The sequence below is a fragment of the Silene latifolia genome, chromosome 2 (genome assembly GCF_048544455.1).
Source record: "Silene latifolia isolate original U9 population chromosome 2, ASM4854445v1, whole genome shotgun sequence".
Classification (NCBI taxonomy): domain Eukaryota; kingdom Viridiplantae; phylum Streptophyta; class Magnoliopsida; order Caryophyllales; family Caryophyllaceae; genus Silene; species Silene latifolia.
In genome coordinates, this window is record NC_133527.1 from 111,278,732 (window position 1) to 111,295,268 (window position 16,537).

The 16,537-nt window shown below is 34.0% G+C and overlaps 2 long non-coding RNA genes across 3 annotated transcripts; one reads left to right on the forward strand and one right to left on the reverse strand.

Moving 5' to 3' along the window:
* Positions 1–317: 317 nt before the first annotated feature.
* On the reverse strand, positions 318–3,162 carry LOC141642891 (uncharacterized). Its single transcript, XR_012543510.1, has 2 exons — positions 2,704–3,162; positions 318–964 (listed from the first exon to the last, which is right to left on the reverse strand). It is a non-coding gene; the product is annotated as an uncharacterized LOC141642891 (long non-coding RNA).
* LOC141642889 (uncharacterized) lies at positions 1,562–3,319 on the forward strand. Of its 2 annotated transcripts, none has more exons than XR_012543508.1 (2): positions 1,562–2,080; positions 2,623–3,319. It is a non-coding gene; the product is annotated as an uncharacterized LOC141642889 (long non-coding RNA). The 2 variants fall into 2 exon arrangements; XR_012543509.1 differs by having other exon boundaries at positions 2,863–3,319.
* The last annotated feature ends 13,218 nt before the right edge of the window (positions 3,320–16,537 follow it).

The window sequence follows — 16,537 nt, forward strand, 5'->3', positions numbered from 1 at the left end:
TATACCCCCATATTATAGTTCCCCTAATCCCCCACTAATCCTAGCTAAGAGACTACTCACTACTCATCATGATTATTATGCTAGCAATGGTGTCAAACATCACAACACAAGTGAACATGATGATTCAGCAAGATAATAAACAAGAGATTAAAAAGTAAATAAAAAGGGATTAAAAGTATTACCAACTTGGACAGTAAAGATTAACATAAATAAAGAAGAATCCTTGAATAAAGATGAAGACTTGTCTCTTAATCTTCAAATACATACCCAAGAGATCCCAATATAAACAACTTGAATTGAACAAAGGAAATGGAAGAACAATAGAAGAAACCCTTTGATTAATGGTGGAGAGTTGTCAATTCCCCAATACAAACCCAAGAATTCTTTAAGTACCAAGCTAAATCTAAGATTGTATGAGAAATTATTGAAGAAATATTAATGTGTAATTTGTGGAAAGATTAAAGACTAATCTATTCTAATCTACTCCTAATGACAGCTTAATCTAATCTAAGGAAGCTTAGTCTCTTGATTATTACAAATGGAGTATATATAGTGGTACATCATTAGGTTAAACAAGGGTAGATCAGTAAATAACATTCTTAAGTGTTGAATAGAGCTTTGCAAGTCCCGAGGGACATGCGCGTCCTAGCTTGCAAAGAAAAGCTTCCTGTAAAATAATCCGCTCGACCCGAGTGAAAAATGCGCGTCCTGAGCTTCAACTCGAGCGGGTTAAGATTGACCCGAGGGGGTTGAGGGACAACTCGAGCGGGTTGTTCTTGACCCGAGCGGGCTGAGCTGCAGTTTCCCTTTTCTTGCTTTTAAGCCTATGATCATTCTATATACTCTTTATTCCTACATCCTTGGTCATCATTCTTGCCTCCTCTTCATACTAGTCCATCAAAGATCGTCAACAAGCTTCCGAATATGCGCGAGAGATGGGAATTCCGCCTCATTATCTGCTTTCCTACAAGACATATAAAATGCAATAGGAAAGCAAAATAGGAAGGAATTGACGGATAAAATGGCCATAAAATACTATATTAGTGTGCAAAATAGGTTCAATTAGGGGACTAAATGTGCGCAATTAAGACTCACGTCAATTATAATTAGAATATAATATATATTTCCTATCTTATATTCAATATTTATAATATTTATACAAAAAATTTACATTTCATTTAACAAAAAAGTATCGTAAAAAAAATTACGAAAATAATATAATTAGATTGGTGGTAAAAAATGTTATCATTAAAGTAAAAATTTCATATTATTTGCTGATATTTTAATTATGATAAAAAAATATATATAAATAAAACGTAAAAATATATATATATATATATATATATATATATATATATATATATATATAGAGAGAGAGAGAGAGAGAGAGAGAGAGAGAGAGAGAGAGAGAGAGAGAGAGAGAGAGAGAGAGAGAGAGGAGGCGGGATCTCGTGAGTTTGATTCTTACGGTGAGTTGTGAGTTTGGAAATCTCAACCATAGGATCAAGATAAATCAAGTGCTCAGATCAAAACTCAAAAATAACACAAGAAAAGAGATTCCGACACACCGATCAACTTCAACTCATAAAATTCACTTTCTTCAACAAACCCACCGATCAAAACTCACATTCTTCAACTTTTTTTCTCCTCTTACCTTCACTTTCCCTCGCTCAATTTCTCGTTCTTCAGACCGATCAACCTCATCTCAACAGTCGTCTCTTGCTTGCTTTCGCGTCGTCGTTTTCATGATTATCTTCGTCAATCATATGATTTTGCAATACTTTTATCATAAAATTCGAATAGGTAACAAGATGTTCATCTTAACATTGTTATCATCTCAATTTCACCAATTCAATGGCTTGATTTCGATGCCATAGTATTGATATCATCTCAATTCATCAATTTTGGTGCTTGAAATTGCGTCAGATTTCGATTTGATATGGTTTAGCGGTTGAATTCTGGGTTGCTCGATGATTGAAGGGAAATGGTGGCCGCTCATGAAGGATGCAGATTCGTCTGCTGCTATTTGAACGGAGTAGAAGCAATGGTAGTGTGTGATGACGGGTCTGATTTTTTTGAGGTAAGAACGCCAGGGTGGTAAGTGACAGATTTCCTTGTTTATGGGTGGTCAAATTTCATTGTTTTCTGATAGATTTCCTCTATGTAGCAAGAGAGTTTTTCCTTGAAACTTATCGGTGGTGGGATTTTTGTCGAGTTTTTAGGGGAGAAGATGAATCTCATTTTGCCGCCGTTTCCAAATCGATTTGTTATCGCTAAGGAAGCACTCCTGAATCGCTTTGTCTAAAAGTAACACTAATTAAAACATATATAAATATAAACCAGCTTTTGAAATTGAGGGAGTATCATTTTTCTCTTCCAATGTCATGTTGTACTACTCTAGGATTTAGATAGATGAGTTGATAAATGTACTTTACTTCTTGGTAGATATATATAGTTCAATACAGTCAGGTTCAAAGTTATAAAAAATCTGAGACTACTCCCTCCGTTTAATCGTTTTTTTACCTACTATTAAAATTCCTCCGTTCCAATCGGATTTTGACAGAGAGAATATAATCAATCCAGTTATTGTGTAATCCTTTTCAGTTTGTCATTTTGTTGCAGCTGTGTACTCTTTTGACTATGAGTGCCACAATGTTGAAAAATCTGTTAAATACTATTACTACTATTGTGGCAAGGAGATACCTGAGTATAATTGTATACATTCTGGGGTTGAGGACGAGGGAGTTTGATGTATTCTTGTTGATATTCTGAATTTCAAATGAGCCTGTCTGAATTTCAATGCTGATATTCTGCTGCGAATTGGACTCGAGGTAAGTGATGGTCGAATCTGTTGGTGTACAGGAGCAGCTATGGTGCTCGATGGAGCGGTACAGTGGTAGATCTTATTAAACAGTGTGGGACTGCCTTCAGAGATCAATTAATGTGTCTCATAGCTGGGTTGCTGCTATGGAGGTCAAGCTCGAGTAGACGGTGTTGTGGTGTTGTCGCTCGGCTAGTGGGTTGCTTGTGTTGGTGCGTGAATTAAGCGGTGGATCGGGCTGTTGGTGAAGGATGACTAGCAAGCAAATGGTGGTAGGATGATTTTGTGAATGGTGGTGATGTAAAATAATTGAATTAATGATGATGGTGGTCTGTCGAGAGAAGTCAGGGGGTTGGAAAATAAGGGGCTTTAATTTGATAAGGTCAAAGGTTGACTTTTCTACCCCTTTATTTAAATTCAAAACCATGATTTTTTTCACTCGTTATTCATGTAGTCTCAAAAGCTAGTGATGAATTTGGTACGCAATTTGTCACCTTCAAATGATAACGTAACAAGAAGTTGTACCATTTAGTTTTGTCGAATTGTAAACATTTGACAATAGAGTAATACCACAATAACACTGCATTAATAATAGAATAATACCACAATAACACTACAATAACAGTAGAGTAACACCACAATAACACCAGAATAACAGCACAATAACATGTGATAAAAAAAATAGTAAAAAAATCAAAGTAGTAAAAAAAATCTAAGTGACACTAGAATAACATCACAATAACACCAGAATATCAATACCACCGGAATAACAACACAATAACACATGGTAAAAAAGAGTAAAAAAATCAAAGTGACAATTTAATAACATCACAATAATGTGAAAATAACAAAGAGAATAACAAAGACAATAACACGGGGTAAAAAAAAGAAAAAAAAATCAAAATCGTAAAAAAAATCAAAGTGGCACCGGAATAACATCACAATAACACCAGAATAACAGCACAATAACATGCGGTAAAAAAAAAAAAAGAGAAAAAATCAAAGTAGTAAAAAAAATCAAAGTAGTAAAAAATCAAAGTGACACCAGAATAACATCACAATAACAGTAGAATAACAGCACAATAACACGTGGTAAAAAAAAAGAAAAAAAATCAAAGTCGTAAAAAAAATCAAAATAACAGCAGAATAACATTACAATAATAGCGGAATAACAATAACATGTGGTAAAAAAAAGAAAAAAAATCAAAGTCGTAAAAAAAATCAAAGTAAAAAAAGCACAACAGCATAATAACACGAGGTAAAAAAATAAGAGCAAAAAAAAATTCAAGTAAAACAAAAATTTGGTACAAAAAGAAAAAGAAAAAAAAAGTAACATAATGAGAAAATTAGAGAAAAACATAAGAGAAAAAAAAAATCAAAATTGTAAAAAAAAGCATAATAACACGAGGTAAAAAAAAAGGAGAGAAAAAAAATTAAAGTAAAAAAAAAAGTAGCACCAGAAAAAAAGAGAAAATAAGTAAATGACAATGGTTTTATATGACAAGTAAGATTAGATCTTGGTCATTCATCCCTAATATAATCCAATGATTGAGATTTCAAAGCACAAATTCACAACTCACCATAAGAAGCACAAACTCACAACTCACCAGAAAAAAAAAAAAAAAAAAAAAAAAAAAAAAAAAAAAAAGGTAAATGACAGTGTTTTTATATGACATGTAAGATTAGATTTTGACCATTCATCTGTAATGTAATCTAATGGTTGGGATTTCCCCAACTCACAACTCACCATAAGAACCAACTCACCAAATCCAATCTCTCTCTCTCTCTCTCTCTCTCTCTCTCTCTCTCTCTCTCTCTCTCTCTCTCTCTATATATATATATATATATATATATATATATATATTGAAGTAGCAATTGCCCGTATTCCGGAATTTATACTCCATTTTGAACTAGATGCGAAAACACTACTACAAATCCAGGCAATTACAACGCCCTTTTAACAACGCTTATTCACGAAAATCGCCATAAGACGTTGTAGAACGGATGGCGCGAATTTTACAAAAATTAATTACAACGGTTATGGTTCGATAACCGTTGTTATAGGTTTTAACAACGGGTCAAACATGCACAACCGTTGTTAATAATTTGGCACAAAATTGGCGCAAAGTTAGTGAAAAGTAATTACAACGGTTATTTATAAACCCGTTGTTAATACTTTTTAACAACGGTTTACTATGGACCCGTTGTTAATATATTATGTAATGACAACGGGTTTTTGTTTAACAACCATTGTCAATACTTTTCATACTATAAACCACACAAACACAGATCAGCTACAGCCACAAAACACAACACAAACACAAACACAAACACAAACACAAACACAAACACAAACACAAACACAAACACAAACACAAACACAAACACAAACACAAACACAAACACAAACACAAACACAAACACACACTTTCACAAACACACACTTTCTCATCGTCTCTTTCTCTCTTTCTCATCGTCGCTTTATCATCTCGCCGTCACTGTTGGTTTCATCTTCTCTTACTTTCTCTAATTATCAGGTAAATATGCATGGTTTAATTTAGGTTTTGTCTTCTCAGTCATTATTTTCTTTCTCTAATTATTTCATTTGCATGTGTTTTTATCGATCATTATGTTCTTTCTCTAAGTATTATTCGCTTAATTAGTTTTGTCACTGTTGTTTTTCTGCGTTTATTAGCTTGTAAAACAAATAAAATAAAGAAGAAGCAAGATGATAGAGAGGAATGCATGATAAACTTAATTAATTAATTAATATATATATATATATATATATATATATATATATATAAATATATATATATACATAAATTAAAAAACGAATTACATTGATAAAAATGCAATTCTTAGATATGCATAGAGAGTCTTATTCTCTTCTATGATATCCATCCTCTCCTCCTTTGCTATTTGGAGGTTTCGTTCAGTAATTGCTATATCGTCATATAGCCGCAACAACTGCTGCTCTATCAAGCCATTTTTTTTGGCGTCCTTGAGTGCGAATCGAGCTTCATCTAAGTAGCTCCTGAACCTGTCCTCGATGTCCAGCAACCGGCGGATGAAACTCCTGTTGTACTCGGTCATAGTAACAGTCTTACGGATGATATCATTCATTGTTGAGGAAGTTTGGAGTTTGTTTGAAAGATTTAGGGTTTGGAGTTTGTTTTAGCAGTTTAGGGTTTGAAGATAGTGAGATAATAGAATGGATGGTTAATTATTGAGATAATGCATGAATTTATACTAAGTAATGTGTTGTTTGAGTTGTTTTTTAATTAATATATGTTTAGAAAGTTGTGCCATAATATCTGCTTCAAATCTTATAACCCTTCTCATTCCATATATTATTGTCCTTTCATACAGGGATTTGGCAGTAATAATGCATGCTGCATCGGAATTATAATTAAGGGATAATAATGCATGCATCTAGTAATATATAATTTAATTTTTTTTAAAAAAAAAATAAACAACAACGGTTATTTATAAAAAAAACCGTTGTCTTTAGTTATAACAACGGTTTTTTTATACTGTAACCGTTGTTATTGTGGGAATTATCTGTATGCTTCCCTTTAAATATAAGGATTATAACGAAATCATAAAGATGATAACTAGTCATAAATGAAAATTACATAAACAAAATAGTAGAGGATGAAGAATCAACCTTCGGTCCTAGCAAAATCGGCCTAAGAACAATATCGCAATGATATTCGCCTATTAGTTGCACCCAAGATGCTCTGAGAAATGCCCCTCAAATTGCTAGAATGAGATCCCCAATTTTCTGTAAATATTAGGGTTTTGTGTGTGAATTTTGATGAGAGAAAATGATAGAAAAATTAGGTCAAGAAAATAATCTCCCTACTCTCTTATTATAACCGAAATAAGAGAAGTCAAGGGGAGATCTTTTCTCTCCTAAATTTCGGCCAAAGCAACCGAAATAAGAGAAGTATATTCTTCTTATTTTCGGTTTATTCACCTACCAAAATGATGAGATTAAATCTCCTTATTTTGGTAGTTTAGAAAAATCTATATAAAGTGTATAATTAAATTGTCATTTATTTTATTCCGTATTAATAAGTCTACATACAACAGCTTGCAGTCGATTTATTAATGTCAGTCTGTAATAATAATTATGACAATATCGTATAATATATACTTTAACTATAAATATCGCATATTTATAATTAGCTAATTAAATATAACCGATTACATTTAATTACGAATTAACATCTTAATTCGTTCAAGCTAACATTATATACATTAATTAAATATAACATATTATATTTAATTTACGAATTGACAGGTAATTCGTCTAAGCTAATATTATTTAATCGGCATTAAATAATCGTCTCATCAACACATTGACTAACTTTTTAGTCAAATACATGGACTAACCTTTTAGTCAGGCATCAATGTAATTATATTTTCATACAATCACATCTCTCAAACACATCCTTTAGGTGTGACTTTTAGGGACCAGTTGATCACCGCCATCAGTATGATAATAACGTCAAACTTTCTAGCAAGCCAACCGTTATTAGGTAATCGTTAATCAACTGATAAAATACGAAGTATACCCTTGTGAACCTATAAGAGATTTATAATGTTATCACACTAATTTGTGGAGGACACAAGCTCCAATAAACTCCCACTTGTCCTCACAAGTGTATGTGGGATAACCGATTCTCATATCCTAAAATTTCTCCCACTCAATGTAAAACAATTTGCAAAATCTGTATTCACAAAGGTCGTATTTTACAAGTGATCAGTATCAAGAGTGGTTTCCCCGACTAGAGAGTAACTTAACTGATAAACGAAACTTCATTCGAGCATGGCCATGCATTTCAGTTACAACTCCTCGAGTGGCCCTGAGAAATAACTATATCTGATAAGGGTTGGATATTTTCTTCAACTCGAATCCTGCAGATGTAAGCACAGTATGAAATGACCCAGAAAAAATCTACTTAGTCTCCGATTCTGGCGGACCATGAGAAAGAAACCAAAGTCACCCAAAACTGCTTTAATCTCAAGAGACAGTCGATAGTCAAAAGAATCGACTCTAGGAACACTATGGACGTCCAATCCACGACCTGGCACCGAATGTTTTTAAACATTTAGGACTCCATTACGTTGTCACAAAAATTGTCCTACGAGGTATCATTATAACCCGTATTTGTGATCGATCAGTCAACAGTTTGACTTATGGCTCGTTGAACCCACCATCAATCGACTGCACAATATAATAGCCAGAGTTATCAGCTCATATGGGCGATTACGGACCAAAACGAAATATAATGTAATTCAGTTCACTTTGTGGCGTTCAATGTTGTCAGTACAATCCACATGAAAAACAAAATATTATATAAAAACGATGAAGTTATAAATAGTATATGAAAAAGATAATGTATCGAATCCATAATCAACTACTACAACTCAGGAACACGTTTAATTCCCATGGAAATAACGTGCCCTTCATGCTTATCATAATTCAACGGTTTAGTGAGAGGATCCGCGATGTTATCATCTGAAGCTATCTTCTCAATCATTATCTCCTATTACTCCACATAATCACGGATCAGGTGAGCCTTCCGATGTACATGTCTAGACTTGTTGCTAGACTTAGGCTCCTTAGCCTGGAAGATGGCACCTCTATTGTCACAATAGATGGTGATCGGGTCATTCGAACTAGGAACTATCGTAAGTCCTTGTAAGAATTGACGCATCCATATAGCTTCCTTTGCTGCTTTCGAAGCGGCATAGTACTCGGATTCAGTAGTAGAATCTGCTACAATACTCTGTTTGGAACTCTTCCAGCTGACCGCAGCACCATTAAGAGTAAAGACGAACTCGGACTGAGATTTTGAATCATCTCAATTCGTTTGGAAACTAGCATCTGCGTAACCGATTGCGCATAGCTTAGTATCTCCTCCATAAGTCAATACCCAATCCTTAGTCCTCCGTAGGTACTTGAGGATGTTTTTAACAGCTATCCAGTGTGTTTCACCTGGATTGCTGGACGTGTGCATATCATGGCATACATGATCGATCCTATTGCAGATGCATAAGGAACGCGACTCATGCGTTCAACCCCTTCAGGCGTCGTGGGTGACTGAGACTTGCTCAACTGCATCCCAGACGTCATTGGAAGGTTCCCCTTATTGGAGTTGGTCATGCTTAACCTCTCAAGAATCTTATCCAAATAAGACTCCTGACTTAGTGATAACGTCTGTCGTGATCTATCTCGGTAGATACGGATTCCCAAAATGCGTTGTGCCTCACCCAGATCTTTCATCTGGAAATGGTTCTTCAACCATCCTTTAACCGAAAATAAGAGAGGAATGTCATTCCCAATCAAGAGTATGTCATCGACATACAATATCAAGAAAACAATCTTGCTCCCACTCGACTTGATATATAAGCATGGTTCCTCGACCGATCGAGGGAAACCATACTCTTTTATCACCTGGTCGAAACGATGATTCCAACTCCGAGAAGCTTGCACACTTTCTTAGGATTTTCAGGATCTATGAAACCTTCGGGTTGCACCATGTACAACTCTTCCTCCAAATAACCGTTTAAGAAGGTGGTTTTCACATCCTTTTGCCATATTTCATAGTCATGAAAAGCGGCAATCGCTAAGATTATCCGAATGGAACGTAGCATGACTACAGGTGCAAAAATTTCATCATAATGCAATCCGTGCACTTGAGTAAAACCTTTTACCACTAGTCGTGCCTTATAGGTATCTGGTTGCGCGTCTACAGAATGCTTTATTTTGTAAAGCCATTTGCACTGTAGAGGTTTTACCTTATTAGGTAAATCAACTAGATCCCATACGTCATTCTCATACATGGAGTCCATCTCGGATTGCATGGCTTCAAGCCATAGCTTTGAGTCGGAACAGGCCATAGCACCTTTATAGGTAACGGGTTCATTACTCTCTAGGAGTAATACGTCATTCTCCTCGACCATACCAATGTATCTTCTCCGGAGGATTAGTGACTCTACCCGACCTCCTAGGTTCCTGAGGAATATTAACCGTATCATCAGTTGAAGGAACAACTTCCTCCATCCGTTCCTCGGTTGTTGGTTCTGGAATCTCCGGCAGCTCGAAGGTTCTATTACTTGTCTTGGCCTCGAGAAATTCTTTCTCTAAGAACGTCGCACTAGCCGCAACAAAAACTCGATGTTCGGTAGGCGAATAGAAGTAATGACCAAACATTTCCTTTTGGATAACCAATAAAGTATGTCTTGACCGATCGCGGGCCGATCTTATCCTCGTGTCTCCACTTGACATAAGCCTCGCAGCCCCAAACCCGAATAAAGGACAAGTTGGGGACCGTTCCCTTCCACATTTCATATGGAGTCTTGTCGACAGCTTTAGTCAGACTTCGGTTAAGTATAAGAGCAGCTGATAAAAGAGCAAAACCCCATAATGAATCAGGTACTACCGTGTGACTCATCATGGATCGAACCATATCAAGTAGTGTTCGATTTCTCCGTTCGGACACACCATTTAATTGAGGTGTTCCAGGTGGAGTTAACTGTAAAACGATTCCACGGTCTTTAAGGTGTTGATCAAACTCATTTGAAAGATATTCACCACCCCGATCTGAACGGAGTGCTTTAACCTTTCTACCCAGTTGGTTCTCATCCTTATTCTGTTATTCTTTGAATTTCTCAAAGGACTCACTTTTATGCTTCATTAAGTAGACATATCCGTATCTACTCAAATCGTTCGTGAAAGTGATAAAATATCTATAGCCATCTCTAGCGGTAATTGACATAGATCCACATACGTCAGTATGTATGAGTCCTAATAGGTCACTAGCGCGCATTCCAACACCTTTGAAGGAAATTCGAGTCATTTTGCCAATGAGACATGATTCACACGTGCCATATGTAGAAAATTCGAATGTGGGAATAGTCCCATTATTGACAAGTTTCTTTACGCGTTTCTCATTTATGTGTCCCATTCGACAATGCCATAGATAGGTTTGATCTTTGTCACCAACCTTTAATTTCTTATTATTCACGTGTAATACTTCCGTGGTTTGATCTAAGATATAAATTCCATTTATGGAAACCGCTTTGCCATAAATCATTTCATTGAAAGAGAAAATACAGCTATTATCCTTTATTAAAAATAAAAATCCGTCTTTATCAAGTACGGAAACTGAAATAATGTTCTTAGACAAACTGGGTACATAGTAACAGTTATTTAAAAATAACTCAAAACCACTAGGGAGTTGGATTACATATGTTCCCTTCGAGACAAAGAAGAACTCGGCTCCATTCCCGACTCGCAGGTCCACATCACCCTTTCCGAGAGGTGTGATGTTTCTTAGGCCCCGCAAATGATTACACAGATGAGAACCACAACCAATATCAAGTACCCAAGTTTTCAAACTTGCATGGTTAATCTCAATCATATGAATATAAGATGACATACCAACAGGAACGACGCGGCCTGCTTTGATGTCCTCACGGTAGACGGGACAGTTCCTCCTCCAATGTCCAGACTTGTGACAATGGTGGCATTCAATGTTACCGTTCTTGCTCTTTGCCTTGCCCAGTGAGCCACTAGTCTCACCAGGCCCACTCTTACCGTTTCCTGGCTTTTTAAACTTCGGCTTTCCTACAGTTAGGTCGCCGTGAGCCTTGCCCTTACCTTTCTTGTTGGAAATCATGAGAACATCTTGCTTCATGCTCCCACTCAATTTCATATCCTTCTCGGTCTGTACGAGAAGTGAGTAGAGCTCATGAGGACTTTTCTTCATGTCATTCATATAGTAATTTGCCCTGAAGAGGGCAAAGCCATCATGAAGTGAATGAAGCATACGGTCAATGACTATGCTCTCACTGATTTTGCAATCAAGTGCCTCCAGCTTCTCGACATTCTCAATCATGTGAAGAATGTGTGGGCTAACCGGTTGGCCCTTCTGGAGTTTCGCATCAAAGAAGCGACAGGTATGCTCATAAGTAACGATTCTCGGTGCTTTTGAGAACTCGTTAGTGAGCGTGGTGAAAATCTTGTTTGCACCTTGGGCAATGAAGCGTCTCTGCAAATTGGTTTCCATTGCAAAGATGAGTACATTCTTTATCGCACCCGCTTCCATAATGAAGTCACTATAAGCAAGTGACTCGTTAACTCCCGCATTGGAGCCTGGGTTTACCAGTATTGGCTCAGTTAAGTACTTGAGCTTACACGTCGAATGGCATTCCGTAGTGTCTTTGCCTCCCGATCCGCAAAGTTGGACCCATCATTCTTCGATCGCGTGTCTTGATTCATGTTGTCCATAAAAACTTTAAGCCAGGACTCGCGTCCAAGTGTGGCACTTGGCATTGGGATTTCGTTATTTCCACCATTTGTTGTAACAAAGAAAAAATAAACGTGTTCTACACTGCGAAAAGAAGAATAAATAATAAGCATGTGCATCGATTTTAATTTAAGTCTAATGATCTAATGTCATAACGCGAAGACTCAAGCATTTATACAATTGACCTTCCTCAAGAATTATATAAATGATCCCAAGACTCAATTATCTGTAAATTGATAAGCCAACCTTTTGGCTAATTCTACTGTTAGAATTCTTGGTCGATAAATTTCTGTAAATTCTATCTTTAGTCCATCATAATCACGATAAACTCTTCGGACTATAATGTTGAGATAAACTAAGTCAACACAAAATACTTACCCAACGTAGAAGGGGTCATATTATGCCTACCGACGAAGAAGGGATTCATAGTTGTTTGCCATTATAAAGACTAGTCTCAATTTCCGTTTTAGAGGAAGATCTCATCAACTTTATTTTAATTCATTTTAAGTGAACTAATATCTAGCATGCGAGAATGAATAAACTAAGGTGATGGCTTAAAAAAATATGTGACATCTGTATGTCCATGAAAACTAACATACAATCTATATGAGTCAATTTTCATGCATTTTAGTAGTAGGTGGTTTGGTTTAGGCGAAATATGATGCATTATCTATCATGTGAATGAAAAGCAATAGGAATGAAAAACGTAAAAACAATAATAAAGTCCTAGTGTGGCATATCCTATCAAAATGAACATTAAATACAAATTTGGAATCCATGCTTCGACCCGAGAAGCTTGTCTTGATGTTCCATCTTGGTCCATGTAGCGGGAGTGAGCTCCAATCTCCATCTTTAGTCTTCTTTAAAATTACAATTTAAATTACATAATAAACCTATTTACATTCTAATTTCAAAACCATAATACTTAAAGAAAATAAAAGGAGATTCGAGATCTCAAATTATATAAAAATTATGTTTCCTTCATTACGAAAACATAATTAACTAAGGCCACACTAGGTATTACAAATTATAACCGATTGCAAAAATACGTAAATAAATCCATCCAACGATTCATTCAACAAAAAAAAATTCATCAACTTCAATAAAATTAAACATGCATGACATAATTCCTTAATTATATAGATTAATTTATCCAAACACCTATTTTAAATGATCAAATTAAGTGACAATTCCTCAATTACTCACATTAATTTTAATCTTAATTCACATTAATCTTGTAATATGAATTATTCAACATTATTTTAAACCTCTTTAAAATAAATAGGTATCTTAATATGTGAACCTTTTCACAACAAATAATCATACATTAAAATGTATAATTATAATTATTGGCCAAAAACAAAAGAAAATTATAATTGCCCACGGCAAAACAGCAAAAACAAGAAACCACCGTTTTTTTCTTTGTTCATTCGGCAAAAAAAAAAAACAGAAAACAGTAATTTTTTTTTTCTTTTTTTGCGGCATATTAGCAAGAAAAAAAACATTTTTTTTTCTTTCCCTTTTTTTTTCTCGGCATTTCAGTAAAAATAACACCCAAAAAAAATTTTCTCTCGGCTGAAAAAAAAAAAAACAAAACAGCTCAAATAATTTTATTTTATCAAATCAAAAACATAAAGATGAACAATTTGTTTATAGTTGCTATTAGAACAAGATTGGCATAATCACCTTTTAATTTAAACATGTAGATTAATGAAACATGATTCTAATCAACAAATTAAAACCATATATGCCAAAAACTATATAGCAAAAACAAATTCAACATCATCAATCAAAACGATTTCCATTTACATTTTAATTTAATCCTAATTAAATCAAAACATCTACAAATTTATTATATCATTATCTTAACCTATTAAAACAATAATATGAATAAATCAAATGGAAATAAATCATCAAAACAAGAACAACACTCGGTTGGGAAAAAATTCTCCTCGGCAAAAAAAAAATTTCAGCCGGTTTTTTTTTTCTTTTTCGATTCAACAATTTCGTTTAAATTCAATTTATGAAAATCATCAAAAAAAATTCGTGGTCTTGGCTCTGATACCACTTGTGGGAATTATCTGTATGCTTCCCTTTAAATATAAGGATTATAACGAAATCATAAAGATGATAACTAGTCATAAATGAAAATTACATAAACAAAATAGTAGAGGATGAAGAATCAACTTTCGGTCCTAGCAAAATCGGCCTAAAAACAATATCGCAATGATATTCGCCTATTAGTTGCACCCAAGATGCTCCGAGAAATGCCCCTCAAATTGCTAGAATGAGATCCCCAATTTTCTGTAAATATTAGGGTTTTGTGTGTGAATTTTGATGAGAGAAAATGATAGAAAAATTAGGTCAAGAAAATAATCTCCCTACTCTCTTATTATAACCGAAATAAGAGAAGTCAAGGGGAGATCTTTTCTCTCCTAAATTTCGGCCAAAGCAACCGAAATAAGATAAGTATATTCTTTTTATTTTCGGTTTATTCACCTACCAAAATGATGAGATTAAATCTCCTTATTTTGGTAGTTTACAAAAATGTATATAAAGTGTATAATTAAATTGTCATTTATTTTATTCCGTATTAATAAGTCTACATACAACAGCTTGCAGTCGATTTATTAATGCCAGTCTCTAATAATCTATTATGACAATATCGTATAATATATATACTTTAACTATAAATATCGCATATTTATAATTAGCTAATTAAATATAACCGATTGCATTTAATTACGAATTAACATCTTAATTCGTTCAAGCTAACATTATATACATTAATTAAATATAACATATTATATTCAATTTACGAATTGATAGTTAATTCGTCTCAGCTAATATTATTTAATCGGCATTAAATAATCGTCTCATCAACACATTGACTAAATTTTTAGTCAAATACATGGACTAACCTTTTAGACAGGCATCAATGTGATTATATTTTCATACAATCACATCTCTCAAACACATCCTTTAGGTGTGACTTTTAGGGACCAATTGATCACCGCCATCAGTATGATAATAACGTCAAACTTTCTAGCAAGCCAACCGTTATTAGGTAATCGTTAATCAACTGATAAAATACGAAGTATACCCTTGTGAACCTATAAGAGATTTATAATGTTATCACACTAATTTGTGGAGGACATAAGCTCCAACAGTTATAACTTTCCCACCAAAATTTAATCACCCTTTCCACAACGGTTTTTTATACTTAAAACCGTTGTTAATAGTTTTAACAACGGGTTTCTTAGGAAAACCAACCGTTGTTAAAACCTTTAACAACGGACGCTTTAACAACGTCCGTTTTTTATGTAACAACGGTTTTTAACCGTTGTTATAGCCTGTATCTATAGTAGTGAAAAGATGGTGTATTTCTTAGTATGTTATTTGTCCCACATTGAAAAATAATGCAGGTGTGGTGAATATATTACATATCAATAATACAATTGTTCCACATCGAAAGATTGGCTTAAGATGGGTGATTCTATGATTATAAATAGGAGACATCATTGGAACTTAGGTATCAACCCAAAATCTTTTGAATCTTCTAAGTATTGTCTTAAAGAGCTCTTAAGAGTTTGTATCATTCTCTCCACAGTATTAATATGATATAATTTTCTATATTATATTCAAGTGACGATGTTTATAATTTTTATTTATATAAAGACTTATACATTTTATTTGGCAAAAAAATATCTTGAAAAAAAATTATGAAAATTATATAATTAGATTCGTGGTAAAAAAATGTTATTATTAGAGTATAAGTTTTATATCATTTGCACATATTTTAATTATGATAAAAAAAACGTACGGATATATATTAATAGATAGTATAGTTTTTGTTCATTATCAAATCAGGCTGGATGTCGAATTAGGTGCGAAAAATAGGGCATACTTCTAAGTATATTATTTGTCCCACGTTGAAAAATACTGTAGGTGTGATGAATATATTACGAATAAATAGCTGAATCCTCCCATATCAAAAGATTGTCATAAGGTGAATTGACTCACATCAAAAGATTATTATAAGGTGAGTTGATCCTATGATTATAAATAAAACTCGTCATTAAAACTTTGGTATCAACAAAAAAGAAATTGAGTCTCTCAAATATTGTCATAATACAAACAATAGCATACAAATATTAAGCACGTAAATATTTATAAAGGAGATCATATATTAGTGATACTATAATATGTTTATTTAAAAAAAAAAACTATGAAAATAATATAATTAGATTCGTGGTAAAAAAAAATGCTATCATTAGAGTATAGATTTCATATAATTTGCACATATTTTAATTATGATAAAAAAATTGAAAAAAAAAACGTACGAATATTAATAGATAGTATAGTATTTGCTCATTATTAAACCGGGTTT